The following is a 22,639-nucleotide window of genomic DNA, read 5'->3' on the forward strand; positions in this document are numbered from 1 at the left end:
CGATTGTTCCAAACGCTATAGTTGTTACCCCTTGTCTCCGTGCCATAAGTCCCTAAACCCTGCCTAGCAGTGTTTTTTATTGTTTGAGAATGAATACTCGCAGGACGGTCTTCTCGGTCCCTAATCAAACATAAGTGATTCACAACAACCGATGCCTTGGGCAATCGCTCATTGATGTTCTTGATCTCTTTTAATCTCACTAATTGTTCCTTTAAAACCTGATGTGATCGTTCAACCATCACTTGGCCCGTGGGAGAAAACGGAACACTCGTTTTTGGATGAATCTGTAGGAAAATCCATTCCAGAACTCGACAATGCTGCCCTATCATTCCACCCTTGCCATCACCTGTGTCATTTATACTACTCCTATTACCCGTGCTGTTAGTGTCAGCGGCATCCTCCTGGTACCGTTTCTGTCTTTGTTGCCCCTTACTCTCCCCCTTTTCTTTTTGCCACTGACCATTCACCACAAATGGATGAGACACACGATTACTAGTTAGAAAAGAGAGTGTAACGTCTGCTATACGGCCGCAGGCAGTGCCGGCTGCAACCTTAGAAGCTGTTTGTGAAGGAGCCTGCCGGTGGTCATTTGGCAGTGTAATCTGCGACTCTGCACTCCTGCCCTGTAATAGAGCTAAGTCGTCATTAGTAATCCGTAGAATGTGGCAACCCCACGGAATCTTATCCAGAAACGTAGTTATAACACCGATCTGGGGACGAATAGTCTTTTTTGCATTGCAAGATAAACCTCTTATAAAAAGAATGCCAGAGAGAAGCAGCACAGCCGCCGCTGCTTCCATGGTTACGTCAGACAGTCTGCAGGGTCCTGATGTCCGTCCCTCTGCTCTGTGCCGACTCGCCACACGGTGAGGGTCGGCTGCCGTTCGATTCCGCGGAGCTCGGAGCGCAACGCTGCCCGTGGCGGTGACTGAGGGGGGGGGAGGCTCCCATTGCCCCGTAGCCCCCTGAGGCAGCGTTATCGTTCTCACTGAAGGCGGCAGTGGGCAATCCCCAGCTCCCTCCTTCCCTCCCTGTTGAGGGTTAACACTAGCAGCACCTCCCGGCAATCCCAGTCGCTCTGTAGCGGCAGCAGCGACTCTCTGCTCAGCCTGATGTATAGCTAAAGCGTTAGTGACTGCTCTCCAAGGCTTCAATAATTTTTTAGCAGCCTTATTTTCATTAATAACTTCATCAAACAATTTGTCCCCAAATTTACGCCACTCTGTTTGTTCAAAAACTGTATCAGGATTGATAAAACAACCCTGCACTAAATCCTTTTTGCAGTCTATAAGCTGCCTGCTCCGCTTTTCTAAAAAGCATTTGAGCAAATCATGCGCCGCTTGTCTCTCCATACCTTTATTTATATTAGCACCGATGCAGCCTTTGCGAGACCTCGGCGGCGCATAACCGGCGGGACCCTCTATAGGCGCTCCCGGGTGCGGGGACTCCGTTTCACCTTCCGAGACATGGGTGCAGGGGTTCCAAGTTTTCGTCCCTTTCACCTTTCAGACCTCGGCGACACGGGTGCAGGGGTTCCAAGTTTTCGTCCCTTTCACCTGTCAGACCAAGCCGCGATCCACGTCCCTTTCATCTCCTGGGCTGCATTGCAGGACCGGTACCCGTATTCCGTCCAACCGTGGCCCAGGTTCACCGCCAGCGGTGTCCAGATCCCGTTCAGGTCTCAGCCTGTTCGGGCGCCATTTGTTGCGAGGACATTTGTTGTCGACGGAAGGAAGACAAGCGCACTCAATATGAGTGATCAGCAAGCTCCATTTTATTGCCCGAATAGCCTAACTTTTATAGTGAACTTAACAGGGGCGGACAGTGTCTCACACAAGATCATTGGTCAAAAGCACTCAGACAAACAGTTACAAGAAAACAACCCCACCTGCAAGAAAAGAACCCCTTGTGATTAGCAGTCACGTAAACCTTGTCCTTGAAGCCAGCTGCTGGTAACAGTATTTTCTGAGTTCCTTAATTGGGCGATGTGGGAGTCATAGCCGTGGGAGCTTCTCACAGTTACTCTGGCAGCTTGGTTTGCTCAGCTACAGCAGGCCCTGAGATTTTCTAAGGCCTACCCCTGGTTGCTTAAAGCAAGCTCAAATTGAACAATTGTTCCACGGGCACATGTCCACGTCCTGTATGCCAATTCCCAACATAACTTTCCTCATTCCAAGCTCTTTCAGAAGAAAGCTCCTTCAGTTATTAAAAATAGCAGGAGCAAATACTGCATAAGCATATTTCATTACTGGCCAGTAGGCACAATGATCATAGTTTCTTCTGAAGGAAATTAAAGTAGTTTTGCATTAGTGCTGTGTAAATGTAATATTCACCAAGTATAGCAAATCTAGCGTAATGGTTCAAAATCATTTTTTACATTTGAAGCTTCTTTTGCAAAGTAAAATTACCTGAATCCATGGCTCAGCGAAACCTTTATAGGCAGAAGGGATCTGCTGGACCCCATAGTGAGTAAGGTTAAAATTGCTATCTTGGGTTCTCCTCTGTGATCCAACTGTAGATTGCTGTTGAGTTTGTTGCTGAACCACATGGAGAACAGAAGAAACCACAGGGGTTGGCAATTCATGACTACAGATTAACAACAAATAACATGGATTAACAAACGAAACACTGACCAAAGTAAATACTTCACTGTATTTAAGAATACTTCTAGAGATCCAGAAACAGATAGTTTGTTATACTCAGACTGACTGCTTACCTATAGAAATCATGAGATTTCCATTTAGATCTACAAAGAGGACATATAAGTGGCTCTCTGTTTCTTCTACATTCTTCTGCCCCTGGAACACAGCAACAGGATAATATGTATTCCAGTTTTATAGTGTATATAACCAGAAGATGGCATTAGTATACCTAAATTTTACTGAAGAATGTCAGTTTCAGGATAAACGTTTCTGAACTGAGCCACTGCAGCAGCCTGATAAATATGTGCATTTAAACATTTCTGTATGCAGAAATGCTTCAGTCTAGCACTATAATTAATATTAAAAGTTATGAACTGAAATATGGGTCTTTTTATACGTCAAACATAAGCAATGTTTTTAAAAAAGTACTAATATACATGAGACTGAATTTTATTTGCTAAAGCAAACTAGCTATTTATATACTTTATTTAATGTAGTATGTAAGAATATTCCATAATTTACTATATAATCCAAGCTGATCGTGGATGACTCTCATGAACTCTAATGTCGAGTTGCAGAGGAATAAAGTCTGCTCCTAACCTTGCTCTGAGATTGGACATAATCTCATTCAGGTAAAAGAGGTTCAAACCTCTAGCCCTTCAGTTAACTTCTTTCTAAAAGCACTAAATTACAAGCTTGATTTGTGAATAAACAACAAAAAAAAAACAACACACAAAGTTATAATACTTTTTGATATTTAGAGTCACCAGAATTTAATGAGACAAAGATGATAACATACATATTGACATGCAGTGGTGTAATTTGTTCCTGCAGCCATCTTCACACACAGGCAGGCTCTCTTCATCCAGCATGCCTAACAAACAAATGGAGCACATCTGTTCTTCATCCTTTATACTACTAAAAATAATAATAAAAAAAAATCGTGATTGTTTATTGGGTTTACATGGCAAGGGTTTGGTAGCAGGGGGTTGTAGTGGTGGCCTCTGTGAGAAGAGTCCAGATGCTGCCCCATGTCAGATAAGGGCCAGTTTCAGCTGGCTCCAAAAGGAACCCATCTCTGGCCAGAGCCAAGCCAATGAGAAATGCTGGTTGTGCCTCTGTGAGAGCAAATTTAAGAAAGGGAAAAACTGCTGTGAATCAGCAGCTGGGAGAGAGGAGTGAGAAATAACCCTGCAGACACCAAGGTTACTGAAGAAGGAGGGGGAGGAGGTGCTCCAGGCGCAGGAGCTGAAGTTCTCCTGCAGCCTGTGGAGATGCCCATGGTGGAGCAGGCTGTCCCCCTGCAGCCCATGGTGTACCACGGTGGTGCAGATTTCCACACTGCAGCATATGGAGGAGCAGGTAGTTCTGACCTGAAGGATGCTGCGGCCCATGGAGAGCCTCTGCCTGAGAAGGCTCCGGGCCAGACCTGTAGCCCATGGAGAGGAGCCCACGCAGGAGCAGGTGCAACTTCTGGATGGTGTTACAAGATGGAGCTTTGATCCTCGAGCTACGCCTACTGTGATATTTCTGGAACAAACTCTCAACCTACCATCAGAAAAATATAGCAACAGTTGTATTTATGCTATGAATTGCTTATATTTAAAGGCAACGTTACTAAAGCTTAACTACTGCTTAAAGATCTATTGACCTTCACAATAATGTATTAGCAGCAGAAGTAACAGGAATTTCAGAAGTCTTACTAATCAACAGATCACAAGAAACACAGCTTACAGCAAAAAGCTATTTATTTATTAAAAATAGCTTACAGCTTTAAGTATATACAAATACTTCTGAGGACCCCTGTTCTGCTTATCTTTCAACTCATGGCGACATTAAATTTGAATCATTCACTAAACTGCAGCTCTCTACTAATTCTTTTAGTTACATCTTTTATTTGCAGATTTTTTTTTCTACTTACATAGCTCTTGAAACTGAATTAAAAACGATTAAAACCACATTCTTGTTGCTTTGAAATGCAGCAGTTTTGAGCATTTTTAAGACAGTACCCTAAAGAATTCTACCTGGAGTATATTTTAGATCTGCCATTAGATCTTTATGAGATTGATTACCTCAAAGTTCTTCAGTGTCTTTCTCCATAGCATTGGGTCTGAGGGTTCAAGCTGGAATACACGCAGCATAACAAATAGCAGATGAATATAAAATGTTCCACAGCCACAGCTACAAGTCTGCAAAGAAAAGTATAAGCTAGGGCTCTACTGACTTGATAATTACATGGATCATTTTTCCACATTTAGGTGCATCATGGAAGTGTATACTAGGCCCTCCTACTTTTCAAAAAAGAGTATTTAATGCAAAATAGTATTTCAAATATGGGCATAAATATCTTCTTACATGGCCTTTCAGAAAAGGGAATTCCCAAAATATTATTTAGGAATATGTCTGAAAAAAATCTGACAATTATAGCATCAGTTTTCTCCTTTCTTTTTCAAAAAATCAACTGAAAGCTATTGTTACTCTCCATACTAAAAGGAATTTATGCATATAATCATAATATATATCTGTAACATGACGGCAAACTTAAATGACATGTTTCTGCTTACACAAAAACCTACATGTTCCCCAATACAGCATCACAGTAGTACTATGAAAGTCTCTGAAAAGGACCTTATTATGGGTATTAATGATATTATCACTCCATTAAAGGAATTATGACATTGCTTGTCATTTATAGCTACCCCATAGTTAAAGAAATAAAGCATTTCAGGGTGAGAAACCAGGAAAGTAAGTGGCCAAATTTTAGCCAAAAATGCTTAATAAGACATATAATTAGGAGCTACTTGTAGGAATAAGAAATATATGGAACGTTAGTAAAGATTTCTTTAACTAGAATCTTTTTCTTAAGAGAAACTTCGGACAAAAATAGTACTTGCTACATATTTGATAAAAATACAAGCTGATTACTATGCTATATGAGCACGTATTACATCTTTTAAACATTGCTTTACAGAACCATTAGCATGGGTTGCTGACTGACAATCTAATTTGGTTTTGTACAGTTGTCCTGGTTTCAGCTAGGATAGTTAATTTTCCTCCTAGTAGCTGGTAGGGTGCTGTGTTTTGGATTAGGATGAGAAGAGTGTTGATAACATGCTGAAACCAGGACAACGGTTTTCCAAGATTAATTATAAATTAATAAAATTATAATTTATTATAAATTAATAAAAGATACAGACAACACAACAATGTTCTTTATCTGAGGCCCAATAAACACTCTGTATTTATTATCAGGGCTGTCTCCTCCAATTAAGAAAGAGTAGGGTCCTATCTACTGCAGCAGGTACAGCCTAGCTTGCATAACTTTATTGACACGACGATTTGTTTCTTCAGGGTTGTATGGAGAGAAGCCATCTGGAGATGGGGCTCTTTGAGGCAGTGTTATTCGTCCATTCTGATGCTACAAAAGTGGTTCCATTGTTTCCAGGAAGGAAATAGAAAGTTTAGCTATGTATTTTGTTCAGAATGTCATAGAATAAGAGTCCCTCAGACCTGAAGAAACTACAACTTGATTAGACTACATGAATTTAAAATGATTAATTTTCTTTTATGACCAGAACTAGAGGGCAGAAGAAAAACAAGAATTTTTAATTGAAATTTTTATAACTGAAATTTTGTCTGGTATTATGACAGAAAAGGAGACTTTTAAGTTGCTTCAGTTTTCAAGTCTTCATTAATAGCCTTTTAACATTTTAATTTCTCTTATCAAGAGGAAAGGATTTGTTCTACAGTGCTATATTGTGTGATATTAATTCCTAGTTCAGTGGAATAACAGTACATATTTTACTGATTTTGGAATCCTTTGTTAGAGCAATGGGACAATAAAAGCAATTAGACTTTATTCTTACTCTAATTGCATTGTGAAATTGTATACAAGTCAACAGAAGATTAACTGTGGATGAGTATGTTTGTAATCTGTTATATACTATTGCTCAAAACACTATATTCCTGATCTTCTCTAATGAAGTCAGTAATTAATGCTCAAAATATTCCACTCCATTCCTGATCTTCTCAAATGCAATGGTATAGATTTTATCATCTAACAATGCAAATACCTAAAACGTCACCAATCTGTATGCAAAGAACAGTCCTGAAACAGAGGATCACAAATAGCATACCAGTAACTCTTTTCTACAGGAATCTTACTCTAATCAACAATCTTTTCCTCGAGGGAATATACTTGCCTGGAGAACTGACATGCAAAACTACAGAGAAAAACTACTGACATCTCTTTGTGCAAATCTAACTAAGAGAACATATGGCCTCATTTATTTCCTACAAAACAAAACAAAACAAACAAAAAAACGAAAGCATGACTGAATTAAAAAGAAGAAACACACCTAAGAGCAGAGAATAAAGTTCCATACATAAGAGAAATGTAACACTCTCAAGTGATACTGTGTCATAACACCCCTTTTTTACATCAGCATCTTGCCCTACCCAGCGAGGATTACATACTAATTGCCTCTCTTTTAAGCAAAAGATTGCAGAATATAGCCAAATTAGTAATTACATCACAGCTTGCAACTTACATGTACTGCAGATACCCTTTTTCTTCTAACACCTGGTGATTCAGATTTAACAGTCCTAGAGGACGATGAAGAGGAGCTACCAGGAGAAGGACTATGCCTTCCTTTCTGCATAGGTGAACAAGCAGTGCTTTGTCCTTCAGCTTGAGGTTCTTGAGATATCTTGTTCTTTTCATATGCATCTCCTTTCACAGGGATAGGTTTCACCACCTTGCAGGAATTAAACCATGAGTGTTAGAATTACAAATTAATCATTTCACTTTAAAGCAACGCAAACCCATCAAAACTTGTTTTTCTAGCATTATATAATTAAGCCATAATTCAGACATACAAAGTTTGCAAATTTGCTAGTTTCCAATATTAACATCTCATAGGTGTTTTCTTGTTAGTCTATATGCAAAACATATAAAAACAAGAACGTTTTTCCCGTCCGTTTGTGCCACTTCCATTAGTTGTAGAAGCAACTGATTTATTCTTAAAGTGCTTATCTGTCATTCATGGTATCCCAAAGGACAGCAGTTCCCCCATTTGGACAGTAGGATTAAAATGATTTTTTTTCCTACAGTCATTGTCTGCCTATATAAGAGTTATAACCTTGAATCCATTTATTATATACTGTATGTATCAGACGAGAAATATTAGGTTTATTATTTCTACAGCACAGTATGACCACTTGTTACAAAATAAAATTACTTTAAACCTGGAAGCAATACAGAAAAATTAAGGTGTTCTGTGCCCTGTAAGAACCCTGGACTGTTTTTCTGCCTGCAATACAGCTGAAACAGTTAGTTAGCGCAGATACTGGAAGCAAATCACTGTGCACGGTGTTGCACAGAAAAATGCTCAACCAGAGTAATCGTTTATACTCCTAATAAAGCGCTCTATTGCATCAACACTCAATTTAGACACAGATATGGAATATTTTAGTCCCTTTCGGAGGTGGTTTTGAAGGGCAGAGAAGTCCAGCAAGGCTGGGCACTCTTTGAGAAGGAAATCTTAATGGCGCAGGAGCGGTCTGTCCCCATGTGCCCAAAGACAAGCCGGCGCGGAAGAAGACCGGCCTGGCTCAACAGATAGTTGTGGCTTGAGTATAGGAGACAAAAGAGGGTTTATGATCTTTGAGAGATCATAAGAAGGCGGGCCATGCGGGAGGACTATAAGGATGTTGCGAGGCTGTGCAGGGACAAAATTAGAAAGGCCTAATGCCTTAATGCCTTCTTTGCCTCAGTCTTTAGCAGCAAGAGCAGTTGTTCTCTGGATATCCAGTACCCTGAGCTGGTGGAAGGGGATGGGGAGCAGGATGTGGCCCTCACTATCCATGAGGAAATGTTTGGCAACCTGCTACAGCACTTGGATGTGCGCAGGTCGATGGGGCCAGATGGGATCCACCCGAGGATACTGAGAGAACTGGCGGAGGAGCTGGCCAAGCCGCTTTCCATCATTTATCAGCAGTCCTGGCTACTGGGGGAGGTCCAAGTTGACTGGTGGCTACCAAACGTGACGCCCATCTACAAGAAGGGCCAGAGGGCAGACCCGGTGAACTATAGGCCTGTCAGTTTGACCTCAGTGCCAGGGAAGCTCATGGAGCAGATTATCTTGAGTGTTATCACGCGGCACTTGCAGGGCAAGCGGGCGATCGGGCCCAGTCAGCATGGGTTTATGAAAGGCAGGTCCTGCTTGACGAACCTGATCTCCTTCTATGACAAAGTGACACACTGGGTGGATGGAAAGGCTATGGATGTGGTCTACCTTGACTTCAGCAAGGCTTTTGACACCATTCCCCACAGCATTCTCCTCAAGAAACTGGCTGCTCATGGCTTGGACTGGCGTACGCTTCGTTGGGTTAAAAACTGGCTGGATAGCCGGGCCCAAAGAGTTGTGGTGAATGGAGTCAAATCCAGTTGGAGGCCAGTCACTAGTGGCATTCCCCAGGGCTCGCTGCTGGGGCCGGTCCTCTTTAATATCTTCATCGATGATCTGGATGAGGGGATCGAGTGCACCCTCAGTAAGGTCACAGATGACACCAAGGTAGGTGCGTGTGTGTCGTGGTTCCGCTCGAGTGGGCAGCCGAGCTCCACCACAGCCGCTCTCTCACTCCCCCTCCTCAAAGAGGAATGGGGAGAAAATATGAGAAAAGGTCTCAAGGATTGAGATAAGGGCGAGAAAATCACGCAATAATTATTGTAACGGGCAAAACAGACTCGGCATAAGGAGATAGTAAGATTTATTGCCTATTACTAACAAGCGAGAGAAGTGAGAAAACAAAGGAAAAAGCAAACCAAAAGCACCTTCCCCCCCATCCACCCTCTTCCACCTCCTCCCCCCGAGCGGCGCAGGGGAACGGGGAATGGGGGTTATGGTCAGTCTACAGCACTTCTTCTCTGCCGCTCCTTCTCGGTCACTCTCGTCCCCTGTGCTGTGGGGTCCCACCCACGGGATGCAGTCCTTGATGAACTGATCCGGCGTGGGGTTCCCACAGGCAGCAGCTCTTTCAGAACTGCTCCAGATATGGGTCCGTACCACGGGGTCCATCCCTCAGGAGAAAACTGCTCCAACCTGGCTCCCCTACGGGCAGCAGCTCCTGCCGGGTCACCTGCTCCTGCATGGGCTCCTCTCCACGGGCTACAGGTCTGGCCCGGAATCTACTCCGGCAGGGGTCTTCCACAGGCGGCAGCCTCCGTCGGTGCAGGGCCACCTGCTCCACCGTGGTCTCCTCCACGGGCTGCAGCATGGAACCCTGCTCCACCGTGGTACTCCATGGGCTGCAGGGGGACATCCTGCTTCACCATGGTCCTCACCACAGGCCACAGGGGACTTCTGCTCTGGCGCCTGGAGCACCTCTCCCTCTCCCTCTACACTGACCTTGGCACCTGCAGGCTGTTTCTCACTCCCTTGACTCTCCCGGCTGCTGTCTGGCACAGCGTTTTTTCCCTGTCTTAAATATGCTCTCACAGAGGCGCAAACAACATCGCTTATTGGCTCAGATCTGGAAAACAATGGGGCCCTTCCCAAACATGGGGCAGCTTCTAGATCTTTCTCACAGAAACCACCCCTATAGCCCCCTGATACCAAAAACTTGCCACGTAAACCCACTACAGTGTGTCGATCTGCTCGAGGGTAGGAAGGCTCTGCAGGAGGATCTGGATAGGCTGGACCAATGGCCTGAGGTCAACTGCATGAGCTTCAACAAGGCCAAGTGCCGAATCCTGCACTGGGGGCACAACAACCCCAAGCAGGGCTACAGGCTGGGAGATGAGCGGTTAGAAAGCTGCCTGGCAGAGAAGGACCTGGGAGTATTGGTGGATAGTCGGCTGAATATGAGCCAGCAGTGTGCTCAGGTGGCCAAGAAGGCCAACAGCATCCTGGCTTGTATAAGAAGCAGTGTGGCCAGCAGGTCTGGGGAAGTGATCGTCCCCCTGTACTCGGCTCTGGTGAGGCCGCACCCTGAGTCTTGTGTTCAGTTTTGGGCCCCTCGCTACAAGAAGGACAACGAGGTGCTCGAGAGAGTCCAGAGAAGGGCGACGAAACTGGTGAGGGGTCTGGAGAACAAGTCCTCCGAGGAGCGGCTGAGGGAGCTGGGGTTGTTCAGCCTGGAGAAAAGGAGGCTCAGGGGCGACCTTATTGCTCTCTACAGATACCTTAAAGGAGGCTGTAGCGAGGTGGGGATTGGTCTATTCTCCCACATGCCTGGTGACAGGACGCGGGGGAATGGGCTGAAGATGCGCCAGGGGAGTTTTAGGTTGGATATTAGGAAGAACTTCTTTACTGAGAGGGTTGTGAGGCATTGGAATGGGCTGCCCAGGGAAGTGGTGGAGTCACCATCACTGGAGGTCTTTAAAAGATGTAGAGCTTAGTGACATGGTTTAGTGCAGGACTGGTTAGTGTTAGGTCAGAGGTTGAACTAGGTGATGTTGAGGTCTCTTCCAACCTAGACGATTATGTGATTCTGTGATTCTGTGAGCTACATGGCGTACTTTTACAACCAGGTTCTCCACACAGGCAGCTATATCTTGCCACAGTGCAGCAGCCCAGATGGGTTTGCCCTGGTGCTGCCAGTTGTTTTGCTTCCATTGCTGTAACTACCTCCACAGGACATTTGCTACCATCCATGAATCAGTATAGAGATAGAGTACTGGCCACTTTTCTCATTCAGCAATATCTAAAGCCAGCTGGATGGCCTTCACTTCTGCAAACTGACTCGATTCACCTTCTCCCTCAGCAGCTTCTGCAACTTGTCACGTAGGACTCCATACAGCAGCCTTCCACCTTCGATGCTTTCCCACAATACGACAGGACCCATCAGTGAACAGGGCATATTTCTTCTCATTTTCTGGTAGCTTGTTGTACAGTGGGGCTTCTTCAGCACGGACCACCTCCTCCTCTGGTGATATCACAAAACATTTGCCTTTTGGCCAGTCCACAGTCACTTCCAAGATTCCTGGGTGACTGGGGTTTCCTATTTGAGCCCACTGAGAAATCAGTGCAACCCACTTACTCCACGTAGCATCAGTTGCATGATGTGTAGAGGAGACCCTTCCTTTCAACATCCAGCCCCAAACCAGGTAGCATCCAGCCAACAGCAGGATCCAGGTGGGGCCATTCTCCCCGGCTGCAGTGCCCATTCCTTACATCTGGTCCTGCTCTGACCGGCCCAAAGGCTACCGCATGAACTGTCTCCTGTTTAATTTGTTCAAAGTCTTGTCATTGCTTGGAGCTCCATTTGGAGTCGTTCTTCATATGGTTTACTTGGTAGAAAGGGTTTACAATCAGACTGTAATTTGGAATGTGCGTTCTCCAAAACCCCACGACACCTAGGAAAGTTTGTGTTTCTTTTTTGCTAGTTGGTGGAGACATAGCTATTATTTTGTTGATCACATCCATTGAGATTTGACGAAATCCATCTTGCCATTTTATTCCTAAAAACTGGATCTCTCGTGCAGGTCCTTTGACTTTATTTTGTTTTATGGCAAAACCAGCCTTCAGAAGGATTTGGACTATTTTCTTCCCTTTCTCAAAAACTTCCTCTGCTGTGTCACCCCACACAATGATGTCATCGATGTACTGCAGGTGTTCAGGAGCTTCCCACTGTGTATAGGGACAAGGTTTTGGTAGCAGGGGACTGCAGGGGTGACCTCTGTGAGAAGAACCCAGAACCTGCCCCATGTCAACTAAGGACCAGTTTCAGCTGGCTCCAAAAGGGCGCACCACTGCCCAGAGCCGAGCCAATAAGCGATGTAGGTTGCACCTCTGTGAGAGCATTTTTAATAAAGGAAAAAGAAATGCTGCTCAACAGCAGCTGGGAGAGTAAGGAGTGAGGAACAGCCCTGCAGACACCAAGGTCAGTGAAGAAGGAGGGGAGGAGGTACTCTAGGTGCTGGAGCTGAAGTTCTCCTTCAGCCTGTGGAGATGCCCATGGTGGAGCAGGCTGTCCCCCTGCAGCCCATGGTGTACCACGGAGGAGCAGATTTCCATGCTGCAGCCCGTGGAGGAGCCCACAGTGGAGCAGGTGGATATGACCCGAAGGACTCTGTGGCGTGTGGAGAGCCCCCACTAGAGCAGACTCTGGGCCGTACCTGTAGCCCGTGGAGAAGAGCTCATGCAGGAGCAGGTGACCTGGCAGGAGCTGCCACCCATGGGGGGACCCATGTTGGAGCATTTTGCTCCTGACAGATGGACCCCGTGGTACGGACCCATATCTGGAGCAGTTCTTGAAGAACTGCTGCCTGTGGGAAGCCCACACAGGATCAGTTTGGGAAGGACTGCATCCCAAGGGAGGGACCCCATGCAGGATCAGGGGAAGAGAGTGACCATGAAGGAGTGGCGGAGATGAAGTGCTCTAGACTGACCACAACCCCCATTTCCTTCTTCCCCTGTGCTGCTCGTGGGGAGGAGGTAGAAGAGGGTGGATGGGGGGGAAGGTGTCTTTAATTTAAAAAAAAAAATTTTTTTGTTTCTCACTTCTATAACTTGTTAGTAATAGGTAATAAATTTTATTAATCTCCCTATGCTGAGTCTGTTTTGCCCGTGACAATAATTGTTGAGTGATCTCTCTGTTCTTATGTCAACCCTTGAGCCCTTTACATCATATTTTCTCCCTCTTTCCCTTTGAGAGGCGGGAATGAGAGAGCGGTTATGGTGGAGTTTGGCTGCCCACCTGAGTGAAACCATCACACCCTGTTCCAGTGCAGACTGGATCAGTCCATGGCAAATGGTAGGGCTGTGTTTCCACCCCTGAGGCAGTCGATTCCAGGTGTATCGGACGGCCCTCCAAGTAAAAGCAAACTGTGGCCTGCACGCTACTGCCAACGTGATGTAGAAAAAACGCATTAGCAATATCACTTGTGGCATACCACTTGACTGCCTTTGATTACGGTTCATATTGGAGTTCTAACATGTCCGGCACAGCAGCACTCATTGGTGGCGTGACTTCCTTCAGGCCACAGTAGTCCACTGTTAGTCTCCATTCACCATTAGACTTTTGCACTGGCCATATGGGACTATTACTTCCTGGCTGGAAGCAGGGCCCCTCTATTCCTGGTCATAATATTCATTACTGTGTCTGGGGGATTGCCTGCTGGAAATTGGAGCAGCCATTTTTTCAGAGAACCCCCCTTTTGCAATTGTTTTTCCTCGCACCTCATGTACCCATGCCTCTAGGGTCAAGGTAGAATTTCCATCCCATTTTCTCATGTCCTCTCCATGGTCATGCAGGTAAAACCACAGGGTGGCATGGGGTGTATACCCACTATATCTTTTTTCTTGAACAGAGGGATGCTTACCCCGATAGCTGAGACACTGGTTTGTAGAGATGGGGAGGAAGATAAATTCTCTTTAAGTTGGTGGACCTCTAGAGAAAGCTTCTCCACAGCCCAAATGAAGGCCCATAGGGAAGAAGAAAGACTTTCTTCGTGCTGCCAGAGTTACCTAGTCAATTCTTCCATCATGGATTCCTCTCGGTCTTTCCAGGTCATTACTGCCAATGAGCTGTCATATAATCACGGTACACTCTGTACAAACTTCCACCACATGGGTCATGTATGCTCGACTTCATCTGGTTCTTTTGATAGCTGCTCTTTTTCTAGGTCATCATAAATCACCTCCCATACGGCTAATTCCCTCAGGTACTGGATTCCCTCCTCTATGGTCACCCACTTGCCTGGTTGACATACAAGATCTTCCTTGAAGGGATACCTTTCCTTCACAGCTGACAGGAGACATCTCCAGAGGCTGAAGATTTGCGCTCCTTTTCGAATAGCTTTGTCAATGCCTGTGTCTGTGGGAGGAGATCCCAGCCGCCTGGCTTCCATGCCCTCTAATTCCAGGCTATTGGTCCTGCTATCCCAGAACTGGAACAGCTAGGTGACAACATGTTCAATTGGACAACTGCTGAAATCTTTTATGTATATCTCATAACTCACCCTAGGATAGACATTGGGTAGTTATTGATGCTTTTATGATAGCTTCCTCTTTGTCTTCCTGTTCATCTGATGGCCCAGCCACTTTCGGTGTAGCCTTCTTCTTCCTCCTCAGTCTGAGTAGGAGTTCCTCTGCTTTCTAAATGAACTTACTTTCTCATCTGTTGTTTCATCTTGGATGCAGGGGCAACTAATACTAGCACAGTTTGGTTCCCTGGCCAACCTTGGAGCCTGTCACATGGGTTGGAGTGGCTGCATGGCCCGTCACAGGGGTTGGAAGTGCTGTAGGGCCGATTGCATGGTTTGGGCTGGCGTTGATTGCAGTTCACTAAGCATAGGCCAAGTCCCAGAACATTGCAGTGATTTGTATCTCTTTGGAATTGCCAGGGTGTTAGAGGACGCACGGCTGAAAGCACGATAGACACCAGTAGAGTCAGATCATGCTCCCTTTTATTGCCGGAATAGCCTAACTTTTATAGTGAACTTAACAGGGGCAGACAGTGTTTCACACAAGATTATTGGTCAAAAGCACTCAGACAAACAACTACAAGAAAACAACCCCACCTGCAAGAAAACAACCCCCTTGTGATTAGCAGTCACGCAGACCTTGTCCTTGAAGCCAGCTGCTGGTAACAATATTTTTCTGAATTCCTCAATTGGGCGATGTGGGAACACTTTCGTGGGAACTTATAGTTGCCCTGGTAGCTTGGTTTGCTCAGCTACAGCAGGCCAAGGGATTTGCTAAGGCCTACTCCTGGTTGCTTAAAGCAAGCTCAGATCGAACAATTGTTCCACGGACTCATGTCCACGCCCTTTGTGCCAATTCCCAACAATTCCCCCTTTTTCTTTTAGTACGAGCAGTACTTGGCCGAAGGTGTTTTCCATCAGACGTCGAATACATGACATAACACAACTTAAACCTAATAACACTACAATTACTATAATCACTTAATGGTACCCCGACAAGGTATGTAACAGCAGGTGTGCTAGGGCTGGCTAGACTTGCACAGAAGATGGTGGTATTCAGTTCCCTAGCCAGCGATACCCAGACATTCTCCTTAGGATCGAAGGCTGTCCTTGACAGTCCTTGAGTGCCGCAGCCCGTATCATTGTCAGAATGAGTATCAGGAACCTCTTCATGGTCGTCTTCAGCATGTGCCGATTCTATGGCTGCTTTAGTCCACTTTGCAGGGATCCACTGGGTACCTGTAGGCGCGAGCACGCACATGTACCCTTTGCCGATATACTGTACTATGGCAGGCCCACTCCATTGCCCTGTGGATAAGTCCCTATAGTAGACCTTCATTTCCGTAGGTCTATTGCCCTGAAAGGGTCCCGTGTGACATTTTTCCGGCACCGCTTCAAATGCCCAATATAACATTTTTGCAAGTAACCCTTTAACCACATTTATCACAATACCACATGCAATGATGATTGACACCACAGCAAACAGAATCCTTAATCCCTCTTTGACTAATCCCAGTAACCATCTAGGCATTGTTTCAAACAAATCAGTGAACCATTGATTGAAAGGATACCATATTGACTCTTTCTCATGTGCTCTTTCAGGAAAGTAATGGATTTGTGAATTGACTCATTATGATCAGAAAGGTTTAAACAGTACATTCCCTTAAATTTCTCCAAGCGGCTACTTCAAACAATGACTCCGTACTTGTGAAACATGATTTTGCTCGACCGATCGCAACCAGTCTCGCTAGTTGTTTGCATTCTACTCAACGTTTTTCTAAAAAGTGCTGTAATAAATCTAAGGCTACTTCGTCCTTCATTTTCCTATGATTCCTGCCAGCACTATTTTCCTATTATCAGCCTGCACTATGGCAATATCCTGCACTATGGCAATATCCCGGGAACCTTCCTTCCTGCACTATGGCAATATCCTGCACTATGGCAACCTTCCTTCCTGCACTATGGCAATAACCTGCACTATGGCAACCTTCCTTCCTGCACTATGGCAAAAACCTGCACTATGGCAACCTTCCTTCCTGCACTATGGCAATAACCTGCACTATGGCAACCTTCCTTCCTGTACTATGGCAAAAGCGCACTCTCACTCACACAGCACAATCGCACACAGAGGCCTCTGCACATCTCATTCATACCACAAGAATATAATTTAGAATGATAACCAAACAAACAAGTATTGTCTCTGACTGTGTTCTTCGTGAAGTGACTTGTAACACTTTGTTTTAAATCCTTACACTTACACAAATACTTTCAACACAAAATACCTGGACATTTAAAAACACATACAATTATTAACACTCCAGTTAGTATCCCTCCAGCAGCCGAAAACATACCGTTTGTCTGCAGCTTCAGGAGATCTTTGCTCCTGCGGTGAGCAGCTGAGAGTGGAGTCCCCTCCGAGCAAAACGCTCAGGGTGCACCTAGGGGCGTCCACGCCGCAGCCGATCCCCGCAGCCGAGCAGTTGTTACGTGCGGCCGCAGATGCCACTCCAGGCACTAAAATTGCCAATGCCGCTCTAGCTGCAACCCCACACAATTCAACATTATCATTGCAATCCGGTGCAAGCAATGCCCATTTATGTCTGATGATCTCACGCAACTGTAACAAGCTAGGAGCAAATACAATGAGTTTATCTAAGTAACATGGACATCTGATAGCATTTTCAGAGATACCTTGCCAGGTCCTATCCCCACAAATCAGAAAAACATCAGGAGGTAAGACCAAAGCTGTACAATTGTTCCAAACACTGTAGTTGTTACCCCTTGTCTCCGTGCCATAAACCCTAAGCCCTGCTTAGCAGTGTCATTGTAATCACAAGTGTTATTTGTATTTCTATACCCGTATAGCCTTTTCCAGGTTCCTGTAGCAGGATTCATCTGATAGCCACGGCTACATTCGCATTTGTAGCCACCTTTCAGGTTGATACACATTTGACTACAGATACCAGGGTTTTGGCATTCATCAATATCTCCACAGTTTCTCTTGTCTACAAACTCAAACCCAGCTGGACAGTCACATTCATTTATGATGCATTCCTTCAGGGGCTCATCACCCCAGTCCTTGCAGTCTCTCTGCTGGTTACACACTTTATTGATATCTATGCATTCTCCACTTCTGCACTTGAATTTGCCAGGTCCAGAGCACTGAATAACATTGTTACAGTTTGCTTCATCAGTGCCATCCAGACAGTCTCTCACACCACTGCACTGCCTACTCCCATGGACACAGTTCCCATCTTCACATATGAACTGGTCTGGCCTGCAGGTCCGAGAAGGGCAGTTGATTTCATCACTTCCATCCTTGCAATCAGGATCTCTGTCACAGTCTTTTTCCCCATCACATTTCCAGGACACCGGGATACACTGGGTTGACTGAGGACCACAGCTGATTTCATTTACCTTGCATGTTCTCATATGACACAGATCAGCACTCTCATCAGACCCATTTTCACAGTCCGGATCCCCATCACACTACCATCTGTTTGGCACACACTGACCACTGTTGCACACAAAGTCAGATCAGAACATGTCTTCTTCACACAAGCACTCTCATCACTGCCATCTGAGCAGTCTTCACATTTTGCTTTAGCACTGTCGGCGGAAGTGCACAGGCAGGCGAGGGTGAGCAGCAGACAGAGTGCCCCGCAACGCGGCAGCGCCCGCCGCTGCCCCACACCTGTGTCACTTATACTACTCCTATTACCCATGCTATTAGTGTCAGTGGCATCCTCCTGGTACCGTTTCTGTCTTTGTTGCCCCTTACTCTCCCCCTTTTCTTTTTGCCACTGACCCTTCACCACAGATGGATGAGACACACAATTACTAAGAGCCTGACGGAGGTCATTTGGCAGTGTAATCTGCGACTCTGCACTCTTGCCCCACAATAGAGCTAAGTCGTCATTAGTAATCCGTAGAATGTGGCAACCCCACGGAATCTTATCCAGAAACGTAGTTATAACACCGATCTGGGGACGAATAGTCTTTTTTGCATTGCAAGATAAACCTCTTATAAAAAGAATGCCAGAGAGAAGCAGCACAGCCGCCGCTGCTTCCATGGTTACGTCAGACAGTCTGCAGGGTCCTGATGTCCGTCCCTCTGCTCTGTGCCGACTCGCCACACAGTGAGGGTCGGCTGCCGTTGTCCACTGACGCCTCTGGTCTCCCGTAGCAACTCGATCTCGGATGTCCCGCATCGCACCGCGATTACTTCAATTTCTCACGTTTTCTGCGGCTCCTTTTCCCGCGCTCCCTGCGGTTTCTTTTCCCCGTGTCTCAACGTGAGTCCTTTGTCCGGGTCGGTGCATAGAGTGTTTCAACGTCTCTCAGGTGTTCCGGCGTCCGCCAGGTCTGTCCATGTCTCTCGTAGTTTGCCGTAGCCCTGGCCGTAGCCCTGCAGTGTCAGTCAGTGCTCTCTCCGTACGGTAGTAGGCATTCCGTGTGCCTTGGGTCTCCCGGCGCCACTCCGATGTCCCGGCGCCGCTGGTGGCAGCCTGTTCGGGTCTCCTGTTCAGGTCACAGCCTGTTCGGGCGCCATTTGTTAGAGGACGCACGGCTGAAAGCACGACAGACACCAGTAGAGTCAGATCATGCTCCATTTTATTGCCCGAATAGCCTAACTTTTATAGTGAACTTAACAGGGGCAAACAGTGTTTCACACAAGATTATTGGTCAAAAGCACTCAGATAAACAACTACAAGAAAACAACCCCACCTGCAAGAAAACAACCCCCTTGTGATTAGCAGTCACACAGACCTTGTCCTTGAAGCCAGCTGCTGGTGATATTGTATAAACTCACTTTAGGATAGAATAAAACTTGTGGTTAAAAATTAATGAGAACAAAGTAAACGACATCTTGTTATCTGTAGACCTTCTGTTATGTTGAAGCATCTTGTTATTTGAAAACATCCCGGTATCTGTTAACCGTTAGTCAGGCTGAGACTTGAGATAACTTGAGTCAACTGTCTGTTATGTCTTGTTAACTGAGACATCCTGTTATCTGCCGACCCTCAGTTAAACCGAAAGCCAACTCAGCATTTTTACAGCTTGGAAAACAACTGATTAAGCAAAAGGTGAAAAGTGCATCACGAGGAAGACCTACGGCCTTCCTCCCAAAGACCACTGCCCACATCCTGAAGACCCCGGCCCACAATTCTTGGAAGGCTTTGCGCAAGCTCAAGGACTGATAAGCTAATTAGCATACGAAGTGAGGGTAGGCGGGGTTAGGTAATGAATATGTATAGGCACTAATAGAATATTAATTGTTTCGCTGTATAAATATGAGATAGTTTAGTCACTTCAAACATGCACGATAGGCGGAAAGATCCCCCGTGCATCCAGCGCTGCAATAAAGAATATACCACTTAAGGAAATTCGGCTTTGATCTTTAAATCAATTTGACGACCCAGGTGGGACAACCTCTCTGCTGGTCCGCAGGACCCGCTGGGGACAGGACTCCCTAGGGTACCCCCGGGATTTCCCGGAGGGACTCCTCGACTCACCGGATCACTGCGGAGGCAGACAAGGAGCCCATCATTGTAAGTGAGTATATTCTTTATTCTGGTTTGGTTTTCTGGTAGACCGGTCATCTGGAACTGTCTGTAAGTCAGAAGGTGATCTTCTGCAAGGCAGTATTTGGTATATATTTTGTGGTAAGCACCATAAATATATTTGGGGACCTTAAGGTCCATCTGGATCTGGATCTGTCTGTAAGTCGGAAGGTGATCTTCTGCAAGGCAGTATTTGGTATATACTTTGTGGTAAGCACCATAAGTATATTTGGGGACCTTAAGGAAAGAGCTCGCTTTAAGGTCCATCTGGAATTGTGTTGCCTATTTTGGTTTTCTGACTCATGGAGTGTGGTATTTAACTCTGGTTATTGTTACTGCGATTTTGGCTATTTTCTTGGTGATAATAGTAGTTTCGTGGCGTTGTTATAAGAAAGATATCATTACAGTGTTACATATTTCGGTTTTCTGACCTATTGCATGTGGAATTTGACTCTGATTATTGTTATTGTGACTTTGGCAATATCTCCTGGTAATAATAGTAGTTTTGTGACATCGCTATTGAAAGATACCTGCGTGCCCGCATTTTTGTAAGTGATACATATATTTTGAAAGTGTGAATTAGAAAACGGGGGGGCAAGAAAGCAGTGAAATTCCTAAGAAAAGTACGTTGGGCTGTATTTTGAGTCATTGGAAGGATATAGGAGGGGTCCCAGGTGGAGGTGAAAATAAGAAAACTCTGATCAAATATTGTAATCAGTGGTGGCCTCTTTACAAATTAGAAGATGGAGAAAAATGGCCTAGAAATGGGACTTTGAATTATAACACTCTATTGCAATTAATGTTATTTTTAAGGAGGGAAGGAAAGTGGGATGAAGTCTCATATGCGGATATATTTTTTACTCTGAGAAACCACACAGAATGGCAGAAGGAGTGTGGCATCAATCTGGCTCCACAAGACCCTTTAATCTTATCAATAGAAAAGGATATGAGGAGGGATGGAGCGGTGAAGATAAGGAGGTGTTGTTCGGCATGTAGCATTGGGCAGAGATGTTTAAAATTAAATGAGCCAGAGGAAAGGATGGAAGATTATGTTTTGCCACCTAAGACTGGTGATGTAGGTACTGGAATAGAAGTTGAAAGAGTTGAAAAGCTTGGAGGGTGTTTAGAAATTGCAAGGGGAATGAAAGACAAAAATTAGGCGAAACAATTGCAACTGCCACTGTGGCAGCCCTACGAAAACAGGAAGAACCTCTTCGAGGCAGGGGAAGGGGGGGAAGGATGATGCGATCCTCCTTGCGGGCTGAACAGTGCGCCTATTGTAAAGGGGTAGGACATTGGAAAAATGAATGCCCGAAGCGGCAAGAGGGAAACAAGCTAGTAATGGTTACGAACCAATGAGGGGGACCGGGGGACTCTACCCTAGCAGATCCACTGGTTAAAATTAAGCTAGGGAAATTGGAACAGGAGATGGAATTTTTAATAGACACGGGAGCTTCTTATTCAGTGCTGAACCAGAAACTAATACCAGAAGATAAAGACTTTGTGATGGGAGCCACTGGCCAACAAGAAAAAGCCTTTTTCTTAAAACCATTGAAATATAAAATGGGAAAACAAATGGGAATACATAGATTATTATACCTACCTGGATCTCCAAAATCTCTATTAGGTCGAGATTTGTTAGAACAATTAGAAGGAGAAATTATCTTTGAAAAGGGGAAAATGGAATTAAGGATAGGAGAAGAACAACTAATAAATGTGTTAAGCTTGGCACTAATACAAACTGACCCTAAAAGTGAAATGCCCTTAGAGATCATAAATCAAGTATATCCAGGAGTTTGGGCCAATGAAGTCCCTGGAAGAGCTAAAAATGTGACCCCAACAATTATTAAATTAAAGCCAGGAGAGAAACCCGTTAAGGTTAAGCAATATCCTTTGAGGATAGAAGATAGGAAAGGAATTAAAGAGATAATTGATAGATTTATACAGTATGGATTATTGATTGAATGCGAATCAGAATACAATACACCCATATTGCCAATTAAAAAGGCAGATGGAAAAAGCTATAGGCTAGTTCAGGATCTGAGGGCCATAAATAAGATCACTGAGGATATACATCCAGTAGTGGCAAACCTTTATACTTTGCTGACTAAACTAAGGAATAGTCAAGTCTGGTTTACAGTACTGGATTTAAAAGATGCCTTCTTCTGCCTGCCTTTAGCCACTGAAAGCCAAAACCTATTTGCCTTTGAATGGGAAAACCCTGACTCAGGCAGAAAGACACAGCTTATGTGGACAGTGCTACCTCAAGGATTCAAGAATAGCCCCACTATTTTTGGAAACCAATTAGCAAAGGAACTTGAAAAATGGATACCTCCGAACACTGAAGGGGCTTTGTTACAATACGTAGATGATCTCTTAATAACTACCAAGACTAAAGAGAATTGTATTCGATGGACTATAAGTCTCCTTAATTTTCTGGGTTTAAATGGATATCGAGTCTCTCAACAGAAAGTCCAGCTGGTTCAACAACACGTGACCTACTT

The 22,639-nt window shown here is 44.9% G+C and overlaps 2 pseudogenes across 2 annotated transcripts in view; one reads left to right on the forward strand and one right to left on the reverse strand.

Moving 5' to 3' along the window:
• LOC311426261 (mitogen-activated protein kinase kinase kinase 1-like) overlaps positions 1–7,365 on the reverse strand; it is a 67,988-nt pseudogene extending 60,623 nt beyond the window's left edge. The window contains exons 1-7 of the transcript XR_014698947.1: positions 7,193–7,365; positions 5,860–6,060; positions 4,715–4,831; positions 4,072–4,190; positions 3,442–3,560; positions 2,717–2,798; positions 2,409–2,586 (exon numbers count right to left, since the gene is read on the reverse strand). The product of XR_014698947.1 is annotated as a mitogen-activated protein kinase kinase kinase 1-like (transcript). The remainder of the gene's footprint in view (positions 1–2,408; positions 2,587–2,716; positions 2,799–3,441; positions 3,561–4,071; positions 4,191–4,714; positions 4,832–5,859; positions 6,061–7,192) is intronic.
• LOC311426497 (mitogen-activated protein kinase kinase kinase 1-like) overlaps positions 1–22,639 on the forward strand; it is a 286,004-nt pseudogene that overhangs the window by 217,270 nt on the left and 46,095 nt on the right. The gene's annotated exons all lie outside the window — the stretch shown is intronic.

Source organism: Aythya ferina (genome assembly GCF_964211825.1).
Source record: "Aythya ferina genome assembly, chromosome: W".
In the NCBI taxonomy this organism is placed as follows: domain Eukaryota; kingdom Metazoa; phylum Chordata; class Aves; order Anseriformes; family Anatidae; genus Aythya; species Aythya ferina.